At 42.9% G+C, this 12,310-nt stretch overlaps 1 protein-coding gene across 5 annotated transcripts in view; it reads right to left on the bottom strand.

Moving 5' to 3' along the window:
* CSMD2 (CUB and Sushi multiple domains 2) overlaps nt 1-12,310 on the bottom strand; it is a 653,904-nt gene that overhangs the window by 597,288 nt on the left and 44,306 nt on the right. The window lies entirely within an intron of this gene.

Genomic DNA, 12,310 nt, shown 5'->3' with positions numbered 1-12,310 from the left:
TAAATAACCGATTCACATCTACCCGTTCTAGACCTCTCAAGATTTTAAACACCTCTATCATATCCCCCCTCAGTCGTCTCTTCTCCAAGCTGAAAAGTCCTAACCTCTTTAGTCTTTCCTCATAGGGGAGTTGTTCCATTCTCAGTTATGACACAGATGTTGGGTTTGTCATCCAGAAGGATGTCATTGAGAATGGGGGTTTTTTTGACAATGGATTGAGAATTGAAGAGAATGAGGGAGAAAGCAGTGAGGCCAAGGAATTGTGTGAGAGGGGATAACATGATTGGTAACAATAATCTGGTGTGAGAAATAGGCTGTGTTGTGAGGTATCTTGAGCTTGGAAGAGTAGTGTTTGAGTGTAGGGATTGGGCGTACGAGCATGTTTAGCTTATAGGAGGTGTGTTTATAGGATGGTTGTTAAAGGTGGGTGTATAATGCAAGAGTGGGGGAGTTGAAGGGGGAGGCGATGGTAGATGAGAGTGGGCTGAGATATGCAAAGATGATTGGAGGGGGGTAGTTAGTCTGATGGGCGTGGGGCTTGGATATTGTGGGAAGAGGAAAGATGAAAGTTAAATGAAAAATGAAGGGATTTAAGGGTGTAGGAGGGAAGGTGAGGGGGGGTGCATGACTTCAAGGGTGGCGATAAGGGTCAGCGCTAAGGGGTGCTATGGGTCTACGCTGTTATGTTATGTGGTGCTCAGTAAAATTATTCCTTTTGTATCAACATTCTACATATGTTATGAGAACAATGCTTTTAAATTTGGCTCCCAAGAGGAATCCATCTATCTATTGTCCGTCCACTGCCATATACTATAACTTTCAAAGCTACACTTTCAATTAAAAAGAAGCAGTATTCATAGACTAGCATCTACTCTTTCTCTTCTCACCATTCTGCTGCATAGTCTGGGTTGAATACTGCACAATAGTTTGGTTTCAGCAGTAACTATTTGTGGGCAAATGCATTAAGAGCCAGACACACTAAGCATTTTTTCAACAGGCCCAAAATGGAGAAAGCCCTACAGGACATTTAGCCTTAAGTCTGTAAATCAGATTCTATCAGCGAACAGTGATCGGTTCCCCTGAATTTCCTTATGAAGGTATCATCATGTTGTGACAGCAAGCCTCTCATGACATGATTTGTATTATCGCCATGCAGATGAACGTTCAGACCCAATTAGTCTGAATTCTCTGTGTTCCAGGGACGGCGTGAATCTTTTATAGGACTCAGACCCCTGCTGAAAATATTACTGTATAGGTGGAACCCTGCTACAGGGACCTCTGCTTATCTAGTATTTCTCATTATTTATCGTTGCTAAAGTGGTTCTAGATATACGCAGCACTGTACAAATACACATACCAGAGGTCACTGCTCTGAGGAGCTTAAACCTAACCGAGACAAACAAGAACCTATGAGAAGTGTGTGTATTGTAGAGAAGTGGTTATGGTTTGAAAGGTGAGCTATTAGACTGGATTTGAGTATGGCCACAGATGGAGCATGATGCACCCACTCAAGCAGCCTCTTCCATGCTGGAAAGCGCAGAGTCGGGAATTGGCGGTGGAGGAGAAGGGCACAGATAAGGTTGACTTGCTGATGAATGGAGTTCACGAGGAGGGGGTGCAGGGAGAGATAAGAAAAGATAGGTAGTGAGGAGCTGCAGAGTAAATGCTTTTTCAGGTAAGAGAAGCTTGAACTGTATGTGGAAGCAGATATAGCAACCTGAGAAGAGGAGTTACTTGGCCATAGTGACAATGAAGGAAGAGAAATCGTGCAGCCGAATTCTGAATAGACAGCAGTGGAGAAAGATGATTCAGTGGGAGGCCTGCTCATGATACATTACAAATTGCTGGGGAGAACAGGATATTTTAATGGACTCATAATTTTAACTAAAGTAATTTGTATATCTCACCGTTTAATTATGTAAGCAAAATGAACATAATTTAATATTGGATGATACAAAATATCTGCTAGGATAGCATAATTGATAATTTGCTTCCTTTATTCCATGCTAACTGACGTCTATGTTTCTGACACTTTATTTATCTGTCAGGAAATTGCTCTCTTCTTTTTCATGACAAATATATGTTCACTGAAAGCGGGTTTCACTATCTTGTAACTTTATGCTGTTCCTGTGGACTGGTTTTAAATCGGCTTTGCTTTATCAACTGGAGGTTCCATTATCCTTGCAAAAATGCTTGCACATTATCTCATTACAGAAGATCATCTCATGGTTTTCTCTCATGATCTGGAGAGAAAGTTTTGTGGCATTTAGACTCAGATTCACTAAAGGAGTTTTCCCATTTTGTGTCTATGCAAAAATATGCTGAGTACATTTCATGCTCCTACAGCAAAGAGGGTAACAACTCTTAAACGTTAAGAACAAACCAGTAAATAAATAAAGGGGTATGCCAGAATAAACACAAAAGCAAGGCTATTTGGGAGTGGAAAGCATGAGCAGGGAAGTCAGCTAACCTAGATTTCATAACTAGGATTCTTATTGTTTGAATGGTGGTACTTGGTGCTGGATTGGTATGGGAGGTTCACTTGTGCCATTCTGAGCTCACACCCAACACATGTTACATTAGGTCTAATACCGTATGGGTTCCAAGTGTTATTTTCTAGTTGGCACCACAGCAGTGCATATAAATACAATATGCATGTTATGATATTCTTACTTCAGAAGACTATACTTTGAACATGCTTTTTCATGTAAAAGCTATTAGAAATGCATACTTTTTAACTGTATGTGGGGAGGATGCAGGTTCACCTAAGGTACCTAATGCCCTTGGCATCAGCCCCGAGATAGCTTGGTGGTTGGTGGGTGTGAGGATCTCTTAGTAACTTGCCTGCCTGATGGGAAGGTGGCAGAGCTCATGCATCACCTTATCTATTATTTTCAGATTTGTACACCACCTCTTCCAATAAAGGAACAGGTAAACAGGGAATGGTTATTCATTATTTCAAATTGTATTTAGACTAGGGGACACCCTTGAAACTTTTAGGATGCACATTTAAAACAAACTGGAGAAAGTATTTGTTTACTCAGTGCAGAATGAAAAGGTGGACTTTGTTGCTGAAGGCATGGAACATAGCCAGGCGTAAAAGGGTTTGGACAAGTTGCTATAGGCCACCGCTTATCCCTGGGAGTCAGCAATAAGGAATTATTTTTACTCTTTGGATTCTGCTCGGGGCTTGTGACCCGGATTGGTCAGGCTTGATGGACTTTTGATCTGATTCAGCACGCTCTGCCTTTTGTTCTTATATTCCAGGACACAGTAGGAGTGAAACCTTACAAGCGATGATGCTCCATCGCTGGCCGCTAGGGGTGGACAGACCCAACTGGAACAGCTAGTGGGCTTTTTAGCTGTCATCTACTATGCCATTATGTCACTGGCAAGAGCACGCAGCCAGGAATGAGGAGAAAGTGCAGCGACAGCTGGCCTCAGGGAATTTCCATCTCTAACAACAACTCAAAGGTAAGATGCTGAAGTCAGGCGAAAGGCCCTGGTGCCATTCAGAATGCCAGGTTTCCGTAACCGCCCAGCATAATGCAAATGGAGGTTCCTTTTAATGTGCTTGGGTTTTGTTTTGGTTTTTTTTTAAACAGAAGGCATTTGTGGCAAGGTGTTGGATCTATAATTTTATCCCCAGGTAACAGCTCTTCCCTGCTGCTGTTACTGTGGAACGCTCCCACACACTGCCCTGACACCGCATTTATCACACACTGTGCACAATGCCGAACACAACCAAAGGAAAATTTAATCTGAAATTTTTCTTTAAAAGTCTGTAAAGGCTTTAATTACGTTTGTTTCCTTTTGAGATGCTGCACACAGAGGGCCCAGCCATCTTTTGGGATAATTAAAAGATTAAACATCAGTAAGAAATGGGATTTTTTTTCATGACCTATCAATGGATCACCACATAGGCTAATTGACTACGTTCAATTCTCCTCTTCCCTGCAGCACTGATCTTTGTCAAGATTAAACACAACTGCATTTTGTTAACTGCCAAGTATGGAAAAATTGGCCCAAACATGCTGAATTTCTTCACAATTTTGTGCATATCTTACTGTCTGGCAAGGAATCTAAAATGTGTTCCCCAGTTCTCCGCCTTAGAGAGGCAGTCTGTTCGTGGGCTCTCTACACATCCCTTCACTGGTCTGCAGCCACACTTCCACCACCAAGGACCAAAGACCAGAGCTCAGCATGCCCACGTTTGCTTTGAGATCAAGGACCCAGCTACTTGAACACACGGGGTGCAAACAGAATTCTGCAGATCAAGCAGACCTTGTGATCGGGTGTAAGCAGTGAGTACCACAATGACCAAGGGAAACATCGCCACCAGGATATTCCTTTCCAGCTATCGCATCTATTGACTGTCATGCTAACTACGTGAATGGCAATATATTTTGTAGAGATGCAGTGAAAGCCTGTCCGCCTCATGTATCTGTTGCAGTAACAGACCGATCGTCACTTACATAAGAAGCTGACTGCCAAAGGCAGAGCCAGTATGACCAGGATCTCCACAGCTGAGAAATCTCACCCGGCTGTAAAGATGAGGCGTTGTGCCATGTAGGATCCAGAAGGCCTTTAAAATGGGGAGAAGGAATTGCAAGAGCTGGTCTGTCAACGCAGCAGCTAACGCTAAAACACAAGGCTAAGGCTTGATTTGGTACATGGAGTGTTACAAAGGAGATGTCCCCTCCCTCCAACGGTGACGAGTTCCCAGTCCTAAATATAGCTTGGAATCTGGAGTCTACACTAGCACTGGATGATTTAAAATGTTTTCTAGAACATTTCTGATACTCTGGAAATGAGCCCAGAATAAAATCGTTTCTCGGGACTGCACCTGTTATTTCTGGTGCTCTGCACATAAATAGTGCAGGTACAGAGTGTTTTGTCTTCCAACCACAATCAACTGCCACACTAAGATAATGAAGCTATGCCTGCACGTTTCATTAGGCCGTCTGAGATCATCACGCAGTTAAACGTTCAACTACCTGGAGAAGCCGTCCTGGCAGAAAAAGTGCCTTCCTCGGAGTGGCTACAAAATGCACATGGGGTTCAACGCATGAATTTTCAGCTGCGTTAAAATGGGGTGTTTCTTCAGGCATGTTTAGGTAGGGAGGAGTAAAATGAGCCCTTCTACATGAAACTTTCAAAAAGCTCAAACACCATTTCCCCACCTGTTGTTCATTGGCACAAAAGAGCAGATGCACACGAGGCAGGATGCAGCTGTAACACAAGGAGTTTACAGGAATACCCACATCATTTCCCTTTAAAAAATGCAAATTAGTAGCATAGTACGTGGGCAATTTGAAAACTGATGTCTGTGGGGGTAATTTTCAAAAGCATTTACATGCTTACAGCTGGGTTTTACATGGGTATATGCACTTTACTCATGTAAAATTGAGATTGGAGAAGAGCGGTGGTGGTCCCGCTTCACAAGAGTGGGAACAGGGAAGAGGCAGGCAACTACAGACCGGTTAGCCTCACTTCGGTGGTGGGAAAAGTAATGGAGTCACTGCTGAAAGAGAGAATAGTGAACTATCTACAGTCTGGAGAATTGATGGACCAGAGGCAGCATGGATTCACCAGGGGAAGATCCTGTCAGACAAATCTGATTGACTTTTTTGACTGGGTAACCAAGGAATTGGATCAAGGAAGAGCACTAGATGTCATCTACTTGGATTTCAGCAAAGCTTTTGATACGGTTCCGCACAGGAGACTGGTGAATAAAACGAGAAGCTTGGGAGTGAGTGCCGAGGTGGTGACCTGGATTGCAAATTGGTTGACGGACAGAAGACAACGTGTGATGGTAAATGGAACCTTCTCTGAAGAGAGAGCGGTTTTAAGTGGTGTACCGCAAGGATCGGTGTTGGGACCGGTCCTGTTCAATATCTTTGTGAGCGACATTGCGGACGGGATAGAAGGTAAGGTTTGTCTTTTTGCGGATGACACTAAGATCTGCAACAGAGTGGACACGCCGGAAGGAGTGGAGAGAATGAGACGGGATTTAAGGAAACTGGAAGAGTGGTCGAAGAAATGGCAGCTGAGATTCAATGCCAAGAAGTGCAGAGTCATGCATATGGGGAATGGAAATCCGAATGAACTGTATTCGATGGGGGGGGAAAGGCTGATGTGCACGGAGCAGGAGAGAGACCTTGGGGTGATAGTGTCTAATGATCTGAAGTTGGCGAAACAATGTGACAAGGCGATAGCTAAAGCCAGAAGAATGCTGGGCTGCATAGAGAGAGGAATATAGAGTAAGAAAAGGGAAGTGATTATCCCATTGTACAGGTCCTTGGTGAGGCCTCACCTGGAGTACTGTGTTCAGTTCTGGAGACCGTATCTCCGAAGGGACAGAGACAGGATGGAAGCGGTACAGAGAAGGCGACCAAAAAGGTGGAGGGTCTTCATCGGATGACTTATGAGGAAAGATTGAAGAATCTAAATGTGTACACCCTGGAGGAAAGGAGGAGCAGAGGTGATATGATACAGACTTTCAGATACTTGAAAGGTTTTAATGCTCCAAACTCAACGACAAACCTTTTTCTGTTGGAAAAAAAATCAGCAGAACCAGGGGTCATGATTTAAAACTCCAGGGAGGAAGATTCAGAACCAATGTCAGGAAGTATTTCTTCATGGAGAGGGTGGTGGATGCCTGGAATGCCCTTCCGGAGGAAGTGGTGAAGACCAGAACTGTGAAGGACTTCAAAGGGGCATGGGATAAATACTGTGGATCCATAAAGTCTAGAGGAAGTGAATGAAGAGAAGAGGCATGGGGATGGCTTGCGGGAATGACGGCTACTACCTGGAGATGAATATCCTTATTAAATAAACATACACACGGTTAATGCGACTCCAACATTGCTCTATGCTTCAACGGCAAGAGAAAATAGGATTTGCATCCACATAAAGCAGGGGAGTAGCTTGCTTGTTACAGCGGTTACTACCCCAAACCAATTAGCTAGATACTTCACTTAGATGCAGCTTCAGCACAGCTATCTACGATGGCGGGGGTGGAAGGGAAGTAGAACCAAAAATGTTATTTAAAGGGACAAGAGTAACAGAAAAGTATGAAAAAAAAAATAAGTGTGAAAGCTTGCGGGGCAGACTGGATGGATCGTTTGGTCTTCTGCCATCATTTCTATGTTTCTATGTAACTGGGCTTTTGAAAACTGCTACAATATAAGCCATTGAATTGTCAATGGGCTCTACCTGCATTAAGCGCACTTAACATGGGTAAGTGGCTTTTGAAAGTTTCTACAATAGCATGTTACATTTACATGCTTAACTGCTTTGAAAATTAGCTCCTATTCTTTCATTTTCTTCTTGCCATAAACTCATGTAGCCCAGAACACTCAGTACTCCTCTGTACACCTTGTAGAGTCTTAGCACCAGATGTACAACGTGGGAATGAGAGATTCCTCAGAAGATGAAAAGTCATGGAATAGGAGGCAGGTTGGACTGGTAACCGATTAAAAGAGGAGAAACCAAGAATAGCACTAAATGGTCCGTAAAATGCTCCAGGAATCTGTATCGAGTCCAGTGTCATTTAACTTGTTCATTAATGACTAAAGTGACTACATTTGCAGAGGACGCAAAAATATTCAAAGTGGTTAGAATACAAGCAGAGTGTGAGGAACTGCAGAGAGACCTTATCAGACTGGGGAATGGCATCAGATGAAAATTTAATGTACGCAGGAAAAAATAACCCCGATTTCAGGTACACGATGCTGCGTTCTGTATTTGGATTCACTACCCTGCAATAGGATCTTGGATGCACCAGAGCTATACATTGAAATCCTCACCTCAGTGGGCAACAGCAGTCAAAAAAAGCCAATAAAATGTTTGGAATTATTCGGATAGGAGTAAAACTGAGTAGCATAACGCCCCTGGCCGTCTCAGTGTGAGAGAGAGACAGTGCAACTAGAAAAGGTGCAGAGAAAGGCACAAACGCATAATAAAAAGGATGGAAGGGCTCCTGTATGAGGAAAGCATGGAGAAGAGATAGCAGAGATGTGGGAGAGTCATGGGTGGGGTAGAATGGGTAAATAGGGAAGTGCTATTTATCTTTTCAAACAACCCCATGAAAATATCAGGTAGCCCATTTAAAACAAATCGCAGAACTTTCAAACGAGCACGTGGGCGCCCATATGCGCAGGAATTTTAAATCATAAGTGCAACCGTACTATTTAAAATGCACCTAATGCGCATATGTGTGCTCCTAATTTTAAGCGCTTACATGAGCAAACATTATTCGTGCATCTTCCCTAGGGATTTTTCGGGTTTAACGTGCACAGGTAACTGGATTTTAAAACACGCTCGCACAAAGAACGTTCCAAGTTTTACCAAGTAGTCCCCCGGTTTGCCCAGTCTATCTTGAGGTCATCCAGACCCCTCTGGCTCCTCATCCTGCACTCCCCCCCCAGCTGACCCAAATCCTCACCCAATTATTTTAGGCCTACTTACACCTCATGAAGAGCAGAAGTAAATCAGTGCAAGTCACAGGCGAACGAGCACGGCGCGCGTGGGATTTGAAAATCCGTACGTCTGGCCCTGCCTTGGAACGCTCCTAACAGACCCTAACTACATCCCTTTTTTCCATACTTTGGGTTGCTCACGAATGTGCATACACATGCGTAATTGGGCCATTTTAAAACAGGAGCTGCTCGCCTCGGCCCAGATACTCGCATTCCCGTTCCTTTTAACGCGAGCATCTCTTAAAATTCACCTTTCAGCGCGGAATCAAGCTACGGAATTTGTTGCCGCAAAGATGTGATCAAGGCATCTGCCCTAGCGGAGGGGTTTGTACAGGCTCCTGAAGGAAAAGTCCATTAATGAATATGTTCTGACTATCTTGTTAATTTTCAATTGCTTTAAAGATGAAATACTCCAATCAATATGGGCAGGTGAAAGAAAAGTTTACAACCAACCTGAATAGAGATAACTTCCACCAAATATTCTAAAGCCTGAAACGCTGCCGATGCTGAATTTATTGTATGCAGTGAATGGAGGAACAAGACTTCAGAATTAAAACATGCTTAGGTCATTCAACTTGAAAGACACGTTTCATGCTGTTCAGTCATTGGCCATAAAAACCTCCGACTACCGACTTAACTATATTTTATTTCTTCATGATATATTATCTATTTTTGTATTTCTTATTTGAGAATTTTTTGTAAAAATATTGCTGATGGAGACTTATCTTAGATTTCTCCCAATTCTTGAGGCAGTTACAGATAACTATACTTTATTTCTTCATGATATATTAAGTCGGTAGTCGGAGGTTTTTATGGCCGATGACTGAACAGCGTGAATGACCTAGGCGTGTTTTAATTCTGAAGTCTTATTCCTCCATTCACTGTATACAATAAATTCAGCATCGGCAGCGTTTCATGCTTTAGAATATTTGCTGAAAGTTATCTCTATTCGGGCTGCTTCAAAGATGAGACAGACTGTGGGATTGGTAGGGACATTCATTTTCAGTTTTTATTTTATTTTTCCTGGGAATTTTAAAGTTATAACAAAACAAAATCAGTGGAAACATTATTTTGTTAAAAGACACAGGAGAAAATCCGTGGAAAATAATTCATTTTCTTATAACATTAAAACTGCCAGGAAAAAGGAAATAAAAAATGAAATTGGAGATCCCTGAGGACGGGGAGAAGGCTATTGCTTTCACTCCAGTACCACACTTTGATGTTTGTATGGACGTGAGGTGTGTGATCAAGTTTTAATTAGGTAAATATGCAGGTGGACATGGGGAAAGACACCATGTATCCCTGGGAGTAAGCAATAAGATATTGGGTTTACTCTGCCGGGTTCCTTCCTAATGATCCAGACTGGCCACTGTCAGAGACAGGATGCTGCGCTCGATGGACCTTTGCTCTAACCCAGCCTGACACTTCATATGTTCCTATGCTGGGTCATGCGAGTAGAAGAGAGGTCCCAACCAATATGGTAATGATGAAACCTTCAGGACTGTAGACCTCCTCAGCCTTCTGGACCAACAATCTATGGAAAATCAATGCCCACGGGCTCAGTACCAGCTGCCCCTGGGTATAGCTAGGAGGAAGGGAAGACAGGACAGCCAGGGTTCAGTCCTGACTCACTTACTGAAGCTCGAAAATGCATTCACATGGAAAACACTTCACACATGTTTCTTCATTCGTTTTGCTTAATTTCAAATCCAAAACACCAAAAAGGTTTGGTTTGTTCAGATGCACTATTTAAGGTGAATTTTAAAAGCCCGGCATGTGCCAAAACCCGGGAGATATGCGCACAAGTCTGGCCGGTGCATGCCAAGTGAATATGTACATGGGTATCTCCCGCTATGCCCACAAACGAAAAGTTCCAAAAAAGGGGCGGGGCATGGGTGTGGTCTGAGTGGGGCATGGGTGTGGTCTGGTTGTCCCTGAATATTTACTTGAAATCAGCGCGTAAATACTTCACACGCACTGGGGTCCACTGCTGCGAAACTTTGCTTCTGCTATGGAGAATGTACAAGTTGTAAACAAAAAATCAGCGGGGTTTAAGGTCTGATCTAACAGGAGAGAAGGGAGGCTCTTAAACCAGTGGACTTGAAAGTCCTGTCCCTTAACTAGCCGGAATGGGAACGAACTGGGGAAATGGCTAATGGTGCTGGCGTGCAAGGCTTTTAAAATCCCCCCGCTTACACGGTAGAAGGGGCATTTGCACACATAGGCAGGCATCCACTCAAAATTGCCTGTAGTCAGGCTATTTTATAAGACATGCGCATGTACGCACGTATCTTATAAAATGTCCACGTCCCCTGGTGCCGGCCGACGAATGAGCGCAAATGTGAGCCCGTGTGCCTGTTTAAAAATTACCTTCTTTTATTTTAGTGTCCTCTAAAACACAGACATGAAAAAAATGTTTAAAAATAGTAAAGGAAGGACACGTTTTGCCACGGTCTATCCCTTTCTGGCTTTTCAGGAAGGAATGTGTTGCACTTAAGGCAAACGAATGCTTGAGCAGCTGATAGTTCTTTTCTGCTCCTTTAATCTCTCGTCTCCGATTCTTTATACCGAGGCACAGCCTCAGCGGCAGTCTCACTCAGTTTGATTAATCTATAGAATAGCTGTAAAGCCCTCCAAGGATGTATTTTATGGGGCAATTTGAGCACTTCTCAGTCTGTGATTTTGTGCCTGTGAACTTAGGTTCTTTTGTAAAGCCTGCACTGTCATGCTTTATAGGGAAATAAACTAATTCTTCTGTCACACCCAGAGCACAGAAAGGTACAGAGCGTCCCCGCTCTAGCATATATATATCCCAAGGAAAAGCTAGCCTCTGGAAGGGACTGCATGCCATTAAGGACCATGTCGCCCATTCATTTCTCCTTCTTCTGTTAAATACATCTAAGTTGCTCGGGTTAGATAGAGGTAAGCAAGGGCGACCGGTAAGGATGGTATTAGAGCCCATAAGTCCCCGATTCCTCTTCTAGGATACATTCCCATAGATATAAGTATGAGAAAGTTTAGCAAAGTGATTATAAAAGAGGGGAAGTTGTTATCTGACAGAAATATATTATTTGCAGCAAGATTTCCTATTTTCAACAGACATAAAAGTTATGAAAACTTTCCCCCTTCCCCACCAAAGGAGATAATGGGAGCTGTGAGGTCAGCGGCAGCAGAGAGGCCTGGAGCCGGAGTAAATGCACCTGATCCAGAGAAGCTGCAGATTGCTCAAAGTTTCTCCAGCCAGCAATGTTAGTTTTTGTGTGTGTTTTATTGTTACCCACCTGCAACAGTGAAAGACGTGGCATATAAATGTTTAACTGTATGGAACCCCCTCCGCTGGCTATTTATCAATATCTCTTTTCTGGGGAGGGTTTCTCAATTATCTCCTAAATACCTGCTTTTATGACAGTTGCTATTCTTTTTTTTTTTCACCACAATTCATCCTCTAAAGTCCCAAAAAAAATTTGGATAACTCAACCCCAAAATAATTCAAAGCAAAGGAAGACAAAGTCAGAAAGAAATACAAAGCAAAGCGGGTTTATTTTGTCTAAAGTATTCCCTGACACATTAGCAGCTTTTCTTTGATAAACAATGCACAGACTGAACTAACTGTGAACTCCAACGTGCAATTCTTAACAGACCTACATGGGAATCTCTTCTATAATTAACAATTTGCTTGATCTTCTGGTGCAGTTCAGGTTTTTACTGACTCAGTGAATCTATAACCCATTAGGCTTGAGGGATGCACCTCTTTATTAAGGCCAAATCAAATGAGTGCCATGAGGAAACCAAGCACTGGGATGCATATATTAAGTCTTGCATTTATA

Source organism: Rhinatrema bivittatum, chromosome 11 (assembly GCF_901001135.1).
Source record: "Rhinatrema bivittatum chromosome 11, aRhiBiv1.1, whole genome shotgun sequence".
NCBI classification, from domain to species: Eukaryota; Metazoa; Chordata; class Amphibia; order Gymnophiona; family Rhinatrematidae; genus Rhinatrema; species Rhinatrema bivittatum.
The sequence above is the reverse complement of the archived record's forward strand: the minus strand, read 5'-3'. Positions and strand labels throughout refer to the sequence as shown.